Raw genomic sequence first — 12,240 nt, 5'->3', positions numbered from 1 at the left:
AGATAGTTTTGGAGTAAGTAAGGGGAGTCTCTAAAATTATATCAAAAATAAAAATCACAGACACTGCTAGATTGACCCACTCTTTCTAACATGGGACAGTGCGTAATTTAATTAGTAAAAAAATAAATAAAAATCTAGTATTGCTCTTATATATATATACATTCTCTGCCTTCTGCCAAAGTCAAACAACAATTACTTAAAGGAATAGTACACCCAAAACATGATTAGCCTTCATTTTCTACTCACCCCCATGCTGAACAACACTCTGGAGTACTTTTTTGATATCTCAAATGCATCTGGAGATCTGGGAGGCTTCTTGCTGTCTGCTGCCATTCAAATAATGGAGGTCTATGGTGCCCGAGGCAGAAAGGTCCATAAAAGTCCACAAAAAACGTGTCAATATTCCTCCATACTGCTCGTCCAATGTATTCCAAGTGTCCTGAGTGGGTAGCGTCCATAATTTACTCGAAACAAAGTCATTTAGAATGTTTTTAGAGCATAAACAGTAGTGTATAGGATTTCCTAAAAGCGCGTTCATGAGTCTACGGAAACTGCGGCAGACCAAACCAGACGAAAGTGCGCATTCAGCTCGGCAAAGAACTCATACTCTTCCTCAACACTGAAGTCCTCAGACATTTTTCTTTCGTTGTTTCTTTCTTTGCACAGGTAAACAGCACATTTCTTCTTCTACGCTTGCATTATCGGCAAGCGTAGAAGAATGCGCACTTTCGTCTGGTTTGGTCTGCCGCGGTTTCCGTAGGCTCGTGAACGCGCTTTTAGGAAATCCTATACAATACTGTTTATGCTCTAAAAACATTCTAAATGACTTCGTTTCGAGTAAATTATGGACGCTACCCACTCAGGACACTTGGAATACATTGGACGAGCAGTATGGAGGAATATTGACACGTTTTTTGTGGACTTTTATGGACCTTTCTGCCTCGGGCGCCACAGACCTCCATTATTTGAATGTCAGCAGACAGCAAGAAGCCTCCCAGATCTCCAGATGCATTTGAGATATCAAAAAAGTACTCCAGAGTGTTGTTCAGCATGGGGGTGAGTAGAAAATGAAGGCTAATCATGTTTTGGGTGTACTATTCCTTTAAAAAAAAGATTTTTGATAGTTTAATAGGAGTTGTTCTAATTCTTTGGTGGCGATGTAACCAAAAGAAGATGCCATTTTGCACAGCCATCTTTGATTACGGTTGCAGAATAGGGACCATATTGTCTGCTCTGAGCATTTTCCCTGTATATGAAGACAACCCGTTTTTAAAGGATTCTAACCAGTGCCGTGCACAGACTTATTGAGAAGCAGGGGTTGGAAAGGGCACATAAGACAACAAGATTTGGATTCCGAGAGTACAATTTAACATGCTTTCCAGCTCCCTAGAGGGCACTTTAGCAGGTGGTTTGGTTCAAAGGAGGGCACTCTCGCACATGTTTTAGGTACAGTGAGGGCACTTTAGCTTGTGTTTTTAGCTCCAGAGAGGGCAATTTAACACACATTTTTTGGCTTCTGACAGGGCTCTTTAGCATGTGTTGAGGCTTCCGTGAAATTTAACATGAGTTTTGGCTCCTTAGAAACATTTTTTTGCACACTTTAGTACAATTGTTGGCTGCACCTTAGAGGACAGTTTATCACAGATTCTGGTCCCAAGGGTGCACTTTAGTAACCTGACAACAGCCAGATGCATGTCTCGCTCCGCCTACTGTAGCTCCACTCACATACATCTGGGAACCCGCCATAGGAATTGCCTTTACTGAAGGCTGGGCCTTATCAAAACTCCTTGCATATGATTGGATAAGCCACTTGTCTGTCATCTTTATTGACGTGCTATTTCAACCACTCACACCGAAGCTAACCCGTGACGTTGTGAGAGGAGGAGCCATTTGGTAGATCAAGCTCTTGCCAAATCCGGTCGGGAGAAGGGCGAAAACATCGTTTCCACCAACAAAAGCCTTCAAAGCCGTTCTCTGATGTTCTTTTAATGAAACAATATCAGATAGATTGGACAACACAGAAGAAATAGCAGCATCAATGCTAACGCTTGCTTCCTCGATGCGAGCCGCCATTGTTGTTGGAATCTCACGGTCGCTTCTCCACTTCAGGACACACCCGCCCTGTGTCCTGATTGGACAGACCATAAATTCGGTTGGGGAAATCACTTTCAATGAGCGGGTTCCCAGATGTATGTGAGTGGAGCTGGGCGGAGCGAGACATGCATCTGGCTGTTGTCAGGTTAGCACTTTAGCACACATTATCTCTCCTGGGAGGTCAATTTAACACGCATCCTGGCTCAACAGAGGGAAATTTAACATGCTTTTTGGTTCTTAAGGCTGATTTATACTTCGAAACTAGATCGTATGCGTAGATGTTGCGGTGAACGCAAAGACGTCCCCGCCCAGACAGGAGGCCTCTGATTGGTCAAATCTACATCCACTCTACACTATGCGTCTCCTGTTCGGTACCTTACCGGCTTGTTTTGTTTGTATGACCACAATTGTGGAAAACGACTCGTGAAGTTGGACTAGCTAGAAGAGCGAGGTGTGTGAGAACTCTGGGACCTTTTTTCCACCTGGATCTCCGCTCTTTTTCACCCTCATGTGCCTCCGTTGCGACAAACTTTCCCCTACTTCTTCACCGCCTCGGCCGTATCTAGACCCACACCTATTTTGTGATTTTCCCCTTTTACATTGTGGTGTGGAATAACATAGCACAGACCACGCTTCAATATTGAGCATGAATCAAAAATGTCTGCGTCTTACCTGTAATAAGCTCACTGCAACAGGCTGCTACAGGAGTATTAGCAGCACTTTAGATTGCACTTTGGCTTGTCTTTTGGCTCTAAAGGGGGTACTTTAGTACAAGTTTTGGCTTCCGAGAAGGCATCTCAGCTTGTGTTTTTGCTCCACAGAGGGCACTGTAACATGCATTTTGGCTCCTTAGATGGCAATATAACACATATTTTGGTTCTCAGGAGGGCACTTTGGCACTAATTTTTCACAATGCCACACTGGGGGCGAGCTTTAGACTGAGAAGGCACTTTAGCACTCGTTTTTGGCAATCTAACATGGTTTTGGTTCTTGAAAGGGCATTTTCACAATGCTTTAACGGGGCAACCCTGACTTAAAAAATGGAGACAGCGATTGAAGGCTTTTTTCTGGACAGTTAAGGTAATTTAATTTAATGGTACATTTTGGAGTTATTGTGAAAACAGGGTAGTGTAACTTAGCAACCAGTCTGGCCTTTCAGCAGAGAACGTATTTTTTTTTTTGTTTGTTTGCCAAAATTAGACAAGTAATCAGTTACTGTCAGTCTTCTTAGAAGTCATTCCAGCAGTCAACCGCATCTATTAGCGTTAGTTTGGTGCCAAACCCACTGAGGACATACTTGTAAAGTATTATAGAGATGGCCATTATGGATTCAAAATGTCATCTACGTGCCACATTGCAAAAAAATTTCAATCTTAATAAGTAAATTTTTCCTAAAATCAGTGCATTTTTTCTTGAATCGAGGAGGTAAATGAGACACTTTGCCAATGGAACAAGACAATTTACATTTAAAATAAGAAAAAAACAATTGCATTTTCTTATTTCTAGTGAATTTTATCAAATTATCTTATTTTAAGAGTAGAAATACTCATTCCATTGGCAAATACTCTTACTTACCTACTCAAATTAAAGGTAAATACACTTAATTTAAGAAATCTTTACTTATTTCTAGATTGTTTCTGCAGTGCATGTATTTGTTTCGCCCAACCACTTAACTGAGAATCCACACTGCACAATGAAAAAATTGATTTTGCCTTGAAAACTCAAGTTTCCCATTTTGTGGTTGGAAAATTCAATTTTCAATGTTTTCCCCTTACATATATTGATTTATGAGTGCTGATTCTGCATTTACTACTTTAAAACAGTATTCACTCACGCCTTATAGCTGCAAGGCAACAGGGAGGCTTAGAGAGAGGAGTCATTGTTTGTCATATTAGGTAGTGTTTCGGATTGAAAATAATCATTCTCATAAGTTAGACTCTCAGGGTTTATTCATAACATTTTATTATTTTCCTCAACTGTCTGTATTTGTTGTGATTAACTGCATTTGGAGACTTTCAGAGTCTTTCTGCAGGGTTTAAGTTGGTGATAGAAACATTTGCTTAATCAGGGAAAAACTTCACTTGTGAAGGATATGATTTGTCTTATCATTTCTTTGCAAAGAAAGATAGTATAGTGCCGACAAAATAAATTGATCATCGATTTCCTTGATTTAACTGGTTTGCATAGTTGAATCCTTCTTTCCTACAACAGGTCTAAAAACATATTTCTATTCCGTCCATATTCTAATATATATGGGATTTTATTCAAGAGCACACAGGATATTCCCTATTTTAACACCACAGAAAAAAAATCCTAAAAAGAGATGTGCACTCTATTGTAACTGCAAGACAGAGGAGGCACTAACAGAAGCCTTATGTGTCCTGACTTCAACAACAGTGGTGTTTACATTGACGTCAGTTCCCCAAACTAATAAAGGAAAATGTGAGTAAGCCAAAACAGGTTCAGAACAGATTTATTAGTTTAAGTTGTTTTCTGCAGATTTCAGAGAAATGTATAGCCTATAGTAAAAAAAAACAGCATATGCTTTTAAACAGAATAAAACAATCTAACTTATAAATTTTATGATTGTTATTTTCTGTTAATGTACGTCTTTTTGTAAGACAAGTATTTTAAAGAGTGTTTCAAAAATGAATAAACCTACATAAAAATCTACCTGCTCCTTGAATTTTTAGCAAAAAACACACAGAGCTATGGTAGTACTTTTATTAACTTCACTACTTAAAAAATAAGAAAAAAGAACATAGCAATTTTTATGTGTTTGAAAAGCCCTGCTTTCACTAAAGGCCTGGTCTCTGCTGGGAACATTTTGTTCACAGAGGGAAACAAATCATTGCACTTTGAAAGTGATCTTTTCATCAATCACCATGGGGGGGGAGTTCTCGTCTTACAAAGACCACACACATGCATAAACAGTCACATATGCATGGGCATGCATACAAAGGCCTACCAAAACAACTCGCCAATGCACAAAGGTTTTTACACATGAACTTAAAAAGACTGCTTCAGGAGCAGTGGATTTAATTTGAAAATTATCTCCAAAGAATAATCACCAACACACCAGCATCCCCCAGCACAGATTAACAATAAACAAGCTAAATGGCCAGTATGTCTGTATGACCTGGGGCGGCATGCTTAGCAAGTAATCCTGGGAGAAAGGAAGTCAGCTGCTCAGGTTTCAAGGCACCTGGACTCTGAACATTTTGAAGAAACTATCAACGGGGATGAACAGGTACTTGGAGAGGCTGGAAATAACCACGCTCTTTGTTATCCTTGATCATCTCACAGCATCTGAAAAACAACAACAAAACAGAGATTTGTTAACCAGCATTCTGTGCGCTTTCTGATCATTTGTGGGGCTTCCATGTACAATAAATTGTGGTTAGAATATTATTTTTATGTGTATCTCAGATTATTAAGCAGGAACTCTTTTTAAGTAGCCAAAAGGAAGTAAAACCTTCTGATATAAAGAATCAGAGAGTGCTTAACATTACCCACAGTGCATAAATATATATTAATAAATGGCAGATTTTCACTGAAATAAGTTTAAATGGATTTTAAAAGAAATCAGAATCCACTCTTCTCAACCCCAAAAGAAAAGAGTCAACATCTGGGGGAGACTGAGCAGAAGTCTCCTTTTGTTTTTGGCTAGTATAGGAAAACATAAGCAGCCCTTGGTCCAGATACCCAACAGGTTCCAAGACCTCAGGGACCTGTCAGGGACCTGTCAGAGACATAGGGGTCCAGAAACCCTCTGATATAAACTAGTGCCTCTCTGTGAAGACCCCTTGAAATCTGTAAAAACAACCATAAATCGTTTTCTAAATTAAACCAGGAACCAGTGTAGTGGTATCAAGTTTGGAGTCATGTGAAAACCTGAGTCAGAAGCCTGATGGCAGCAGTTTAAACAAGTTGCAACATTTCTAAGGGGGCCTCGCTGAAACATGTGTAGTACCATGCAACTATTAGGTAGAAGATCTGTGTTTAGCACTGCTTTCCTGAAACAGTGAGTCTTGAGTGGAAATCTCACCCTTTATCAGAGTCCCATAGTCTAATTTTGCATGTATTTTTTTAATTTTTTTATTCGAACAGGTAAGACTAACATATTAATGCAAATTCTTTAAAACTATATTCTGAACAACACTGCAGTCTTGGACAAAAAATATATAACATTTCTTATGTTGCAGATTGGATGTTTCGTCACTTATTTTGTTTGTCATTAAATTGCCGTTTTCCAATTTAAAATGTTTTTTGCTGTTGCAAATTTGGATATTGTTAACTTAGGAACCAGCTTATAATTATATATTAAGAAAATGCCTTCTCATCCATCCCTTGTACTCCTAGAAAACCTTTCATCTCAAGCTCAGGTCTTCTACCTGGAGGCCTGGGATGTTTAGGATTCATCCCAGTATCTCATGTGTCCCTAGAACTGCTCTCTTTCGATGTCTGATATTTCTCCAGGTATCTGTTTTAGCCACTTCTCAAGTGTGGGTGTTATTGCCCCAAGAACTCCAATAACCAAGGGCACTAGAGTTGTCTTTACCCTCCGTGCTCTCTGTAGTTCTTCCCTAAGACCTTGGTATTTCTCCAATTTCTCATGCTCTTTTTTTCCTTATGTTTCCATCCTTTGGGATGGCCACATCGATCCCTGCTGCTCTGCTGCTAATCAGTGATCATATCTGCAAGTCCCACAGGTTCCATGTGTTCCTTTCCTGCCAGTATATGACCGATTACAAACCTCAAAAAACATCAAAGGTTGTGGCTTGCGTGCATCGGAGTGAAGGTGAATCATTAAATCAAACTAACTTGTGTCATTTACAGCACGTTGGAAATCTGGGAGTTTTTGCAATGAAGGAAGTTCTGTAATGACAAATAAAATTTTGGTTGTTTGTTCTGTCAGACCGTATCTGACAGCAGCAGAAACAGAAATGACTCACAGCTGAAGGAGATGCTGAGCCATTAGATCCATTTACAGGAAACATCAATATATACAGCTGACTTTTAACTTTGGACTTCACACTGTTACATTACACCATAGTGTTACAGTAGTTCATGAAACTACCATCTATTGATTTGTATCCTCGTACATAAGCCATGACTTTTTATTTTCATATATGTGTTTACATAGACATGGAGCTGCAGGCAAGTTGAGATACAAACTAAATTTGTTGAAGTCATTATAAAAGGGGTGCTAACTTCTTTTGAATGTCAAAGCTAAAAATATTAATTTAGACTTTGCCATTAATTTAGTAGTCTAGCAGAGTTTATGTTCTCTGCAACTCCAGCAATATCTTTTATACGTTTTCCACAGTTTCCAGTCTAAGAGGAGAGAAAGAACAGCTGAACCAGTTTTTTTATTTTTCCCTTAGTTTCTCACAAGCTATTGGTATTAGAATGACATTGTCTAAACATTTGAAACTTAAATATGTTCCCTGCCCACTCATATAACTTAAATATTTAGAAGTTTGTTTATCTAAGGCAAAGAACATGGTTTGTCAAATTTCAAGAGGAAAAGTTTCAACATCAGGTTATTAACATATTAAACTCGTTGTTCATCACACTTTTTTCTTTAATTATTAGCTTATATTATGATTTAATTAAGTAATGTCTGTTGCACGCTGAATGGTGTTATATAAGCAATACATGACATCACATAAAAAAAGTGAATGAACATATATTGTTTTTTTAGAAGATGGTGAGAATTCAGTAGAACTTTAAATAAAACAATACTCTGTCATAGGGATAAACCCAAGATGGCGAGTATCGATCCAAATAGTTGTTTTTGGTAGTGAGTAACATTCATTTAATACCAAAGTAGATTTAATAGACAAAAACCACTGTCGGTTATCATTGTCCTGTTTCATCTAATACTGGAAAACAAAAAAAACCCTAATCATTTAGAATATTAGTTTTTTAACCTTTATTTTGGGTTCTCTCTTAAGAATGAGGGGGTGTGGCTGTTGTTTTCCAGGAAGACTGAAGGGCTATCTGAGTATATGCTGTGAGATTCTCCTCAGTCTAACTGAATGTGTTAAAATCAATGACTTTGCAACTAACACTTGTTGCAACTTTCCAACTCTCCTCGTATTGTTATAAATAAATAAATACAAATAAACTAAGAGTTTTGTGCTACATATTCAGAAGAACATACTTTGAAATTGGTTTGCTACATTTCTTTTTATTTTCAACTTTGTTTTCATTACACTGTCACAAGTACAAAGCAACAAAATGATTTCTCTCCATTTAACTCATCCTCTTGGGGAGCAGTGGGTTGCCATTGTGCGACACCCGGGGAGCAATGTGAGGTTAATGGTCTTGCTCAGGGCTCAGATTGGCAATCAGTGGGAGTGGGGCTTGGACTCAGAACCTCTGGAATCGAAGTGCAATGCCCTAACCGCTAGGCCACCACTGCCCTTGTAATTTTTAACACACACACACAAAGGACAATGGACAAATTGCTGAACACATTTTGGTTTGAGACACTCATTTAAACTGATAGCATCAGGTGCTCAAATGAGAATGAATGTGTATTTATATGTGTGTGTGTGTGTGTTTGGGGTCTTGTTTTACCTTCAATGTAGGGTAAGTATTTTGTACAATATCCAACATGCACAGACTTACAGGTACATATGGAATATGGAAAGACTGTAAGCATTGGAAAGAAATGAAATGCTTGCTGACAATGTTACCCAGGGGGAGCATATAGATACTAAAAAGGGTCGGTCCAAGGACTGTCTCCTGAGGGAACCCACAGGTGATATAGTGAGATCTAGATTTTCAGGTAGTGTCAGGTAGGCAAGGAAGCATCTGATTTGCTGTTTTGGTTTGATGTGTGATCCGTGCAATGGCATGTCAAAAGAAACTTATGATCAGATACACCCATGTCATGTATCTGGAGATTGTGAATACTGGCTCTGTCAGTGATGAATAAGCCAAGAACATGCTCCCTAGTGTTTATAGGATCATTAACATGATGTTTAAGCTCAAGGGAATCGAGGAGCTTCAGGAAGTCTGCAGCTATTTCCATGCTATTACAGACATTACTATGATTTTTATGAAAGGTGCATACCTGTGAAATTAAAAGAGAAGGGTATACATTTTATTTTTAATAAATACTGAGAATCATTTAAATTTAGTTCCTTTTACAATTTTACACAAAAAAAAAAAAAAAATATATATATATATATATATATATATACCAAATAAAGATGTGTAAATGCTTACTTTCAGAACTGATCAGATTGGAAAGTACATTTTTTATTAATTTAATCTAGGTGTTATGGTAGCTGTTCTGTTAAAGCTTTAGATTTTCTAGAGAACCTAGACCATAGATGTTTATTTAAGTCAAAAATTAAGTAGTGAATAGGTTTAAAGCAGGAGTTTACGAAACCACATGCTTTCTTTACTTGAATAAAAGTAAAAATACCTGTGTAAAAAGACTTTGGTAATCGTAAAAGTACGTTATTTATTGTCCTTAAGTAAAACATTGAAATAAGATTTTTGCCTTTAATTATTCTAAATAACTAAGTTATGTGCACAGAAAACTGGTTAACTGTTGCTCTTTTGCTCACTGTGTTGGTAGAATTAAATCAAGAAGTACTGTTTTTTTTTTTAAATATACAATAAGGTTTTAATGGAAGAGAAAAGAGGTCAATTGAGCAGAGAAAAAGAATATGGGAAAAAAAAATCGTACCATAACTGTGAGATGGGCGTCCATCCAGCAGATGGCAGTATTACTTTAGATAACCAATCACTTTAAACAACTAGAAGGGAAAGGACAGATCCCTTTAGCTCCACAGTGGGAAGAATTCCTTCTCAGCTGAGAATATTTCTGCACAGATGTCCACTGCAACAGCTTAAAATTATCCTAAGGAGGGTTTGCAACCCTTTCTATATTTGGAAAACATATAAATAAATAAAAACTCTTGCAGGTTCCTATCTGCATGTGTAAACAGCAGAAAACGATAAGATGTCTTTCTTTATGCATGACCTTTCAAAGAGTCAGAAATTTCTACAGAAAAAAGTGCAATTTACTTTAAATCGACAGAATCAATCAATGATGAAACAACATGTTAAGTCTCCTAACACTTGGTACATTGATTGTGGTGTTCCCAGGTCTGAACTCTCTGAGCCTATTGATCTATGAAATCAATGGAGCAAAGCAGCATTAGATCACCAAGTGTTTGAGTTTATGAGGTGGATGTCACAGAAAGTCCCAGGAATAGACTGTTGAGGACAAACATTTACATTAAGCATCTGTTTCACAGCACTTATTAGATCGAAAATTTGGTATTTAGACAGAAAATGTGGGTTAATTTTTTTCTTTTCTTTTCAGCTTCCATGTTTAAGGTTTAGATATCCAAGCAGAAACTGTACAATTACATCTTCTTTTCCCCACAATGTTAAAATCCTTATACCCTGTGAGCTTTGAACAGTTTAGTGGAGTTTAAGCTTGATGAAGATTTTGTAACAGTTGATCTTTCTGCCTGCAATCAATGGCAGCATTTACATGTGCTATTACTGGTGTACTATTATCTCCACTAATTGTCTTAGTTTATACATAAGGCTGGTTACAAATTTGTGAAGCACCTTTACAGTCTGCTGTCTAAAACTGCTGATGAAGACTTCTCCAGGGGGAAGGAGCTAGTAAAGGAGAAAGATTTTAAAAGGGATGCTTTTCCATTTTTCTCCTTGACAAGTTAGTGAAATGTATTGCCAAATGACAAATGACATTAGAGTGATGTAACACTAATGTCCCCCTCAGAGTTAGCTTCTCTTTTAAAAGACTATTTTAAAGGGATATTTCATTAGAATGGCTGTTCTATAGCAGTGACATGGGCTATTTCACTCAAACGAACACTATGCCCAATAGGGGTGTGCAAAATAATCGTCATGAAGATGCATCGCGATTCTAATTTTTGTGATCTACTGCATCGATTCTTGAAGCCAAGTATCGATTCTTAATTTTAAAAAATGAATAAATAAAATACATGAATGGTTGGCGCACAGCAGCCAAAAACAAGTGGAATACAGCTTCCAGTCCAGCAAATGTCGCTGCAGATGTTTTGACGCCCGCTCCTTTGTGTCACAAGCGTTTCCGGCCGCGGGATACTGCGACGAGTCATATGAAATAAAACATGGAGGACACTATGAAAATTCGCCCGGCTCCATCACAGTTCAAGTCAGTTGCTTGGATGCATTTTGGCTTTAAAAACAAAGAAGGTAAAAACGAAACTGATATGACGCACGTAATTTGCAAAAGGGGAAATGTTTTAATTTCATTGGTTTAAAGGACCACTAAAGCCATGTGAATGACACTGATTATCCTTATTTTGTTATTTTAAGTTTTATAAATCCTAAGATCTTTTTGTCAGTGTGTCCACTCCAGTAATAGTAATATTTCTGTTAAGTATTTGTTTTCATGGCAACACCTGCAAAAGTCATTTCAATAAATACAGCTATGTATGAATTCAGTTGCTTTTAGTTATGTTTCAATTGAAGACACGATCCAGATCATACCCAGCCAGTCAGACACTGGTAAGGGCTGTATCTTTTTCTTACAGTGTTCAGTGAAAATATCGCAATACATCGCAATATTTCAAGTATCGTGATGCATTGTGATAGAATCGCATCGAGGCATGTGAATCGTGATTCGAATCGAATCGTGACTTCTTTGGCAATACCCACCCCTAATGCCCAAGCGTCACAGTCTCAAACTCCTTTTTGTTTGTAAAGTATCTGCTGTATTCTCTGTAGCTATGAAAGCTACTAAACCTACTTAAACCTAAAATTTTGTTAAAGATTGGTTTATGTTTGCAGGATCCACTTTTATACACTGCACATAATTTGCCAGCCATTTCTTCAGCTTTCAAGCCATGATTTTGGAAAGGAAGAGAGTTCTTTATTGCTAGTGTAACATTGGAATCACAAATATTACAGTGTGTCAGAAAATTTGTTAATGAATCAAGAAAATATATAATCAGAATACAGAATAGGAAACACATTAAAGTATTAGAGTTGAGGATACACAGTATATATAGTTTACACCTGAGAGGACCTTATTTACATAAAGGAGAACATCTTACATCATCTTTGCTCCTTCATGCAGTTTTAAGATTGGAGAGAATT

This window comes from Cyprinodon tularosa, unplaced genomic scaffold, assembly GCF_016077235.1.
Source record: "Cyprinodon tularosa strain WSP-4 unplaced genomic scaffold, ASM1607723v1 ctg153, whole genome shotgun sequence".
NCBI classification, from domain to species: domain Eukaryota; kingdom Metazoa; phylum Chordata; class Actinopteri; order Cyprinodontiformes; family Cyprinodontidae; genus Cyprinodon; species Cyprinodon tularosa.
The sequence above is the reverse complement of the archived record's forward strand: the minus strand, read 5'-3'. Positions refer to the sequence as shown.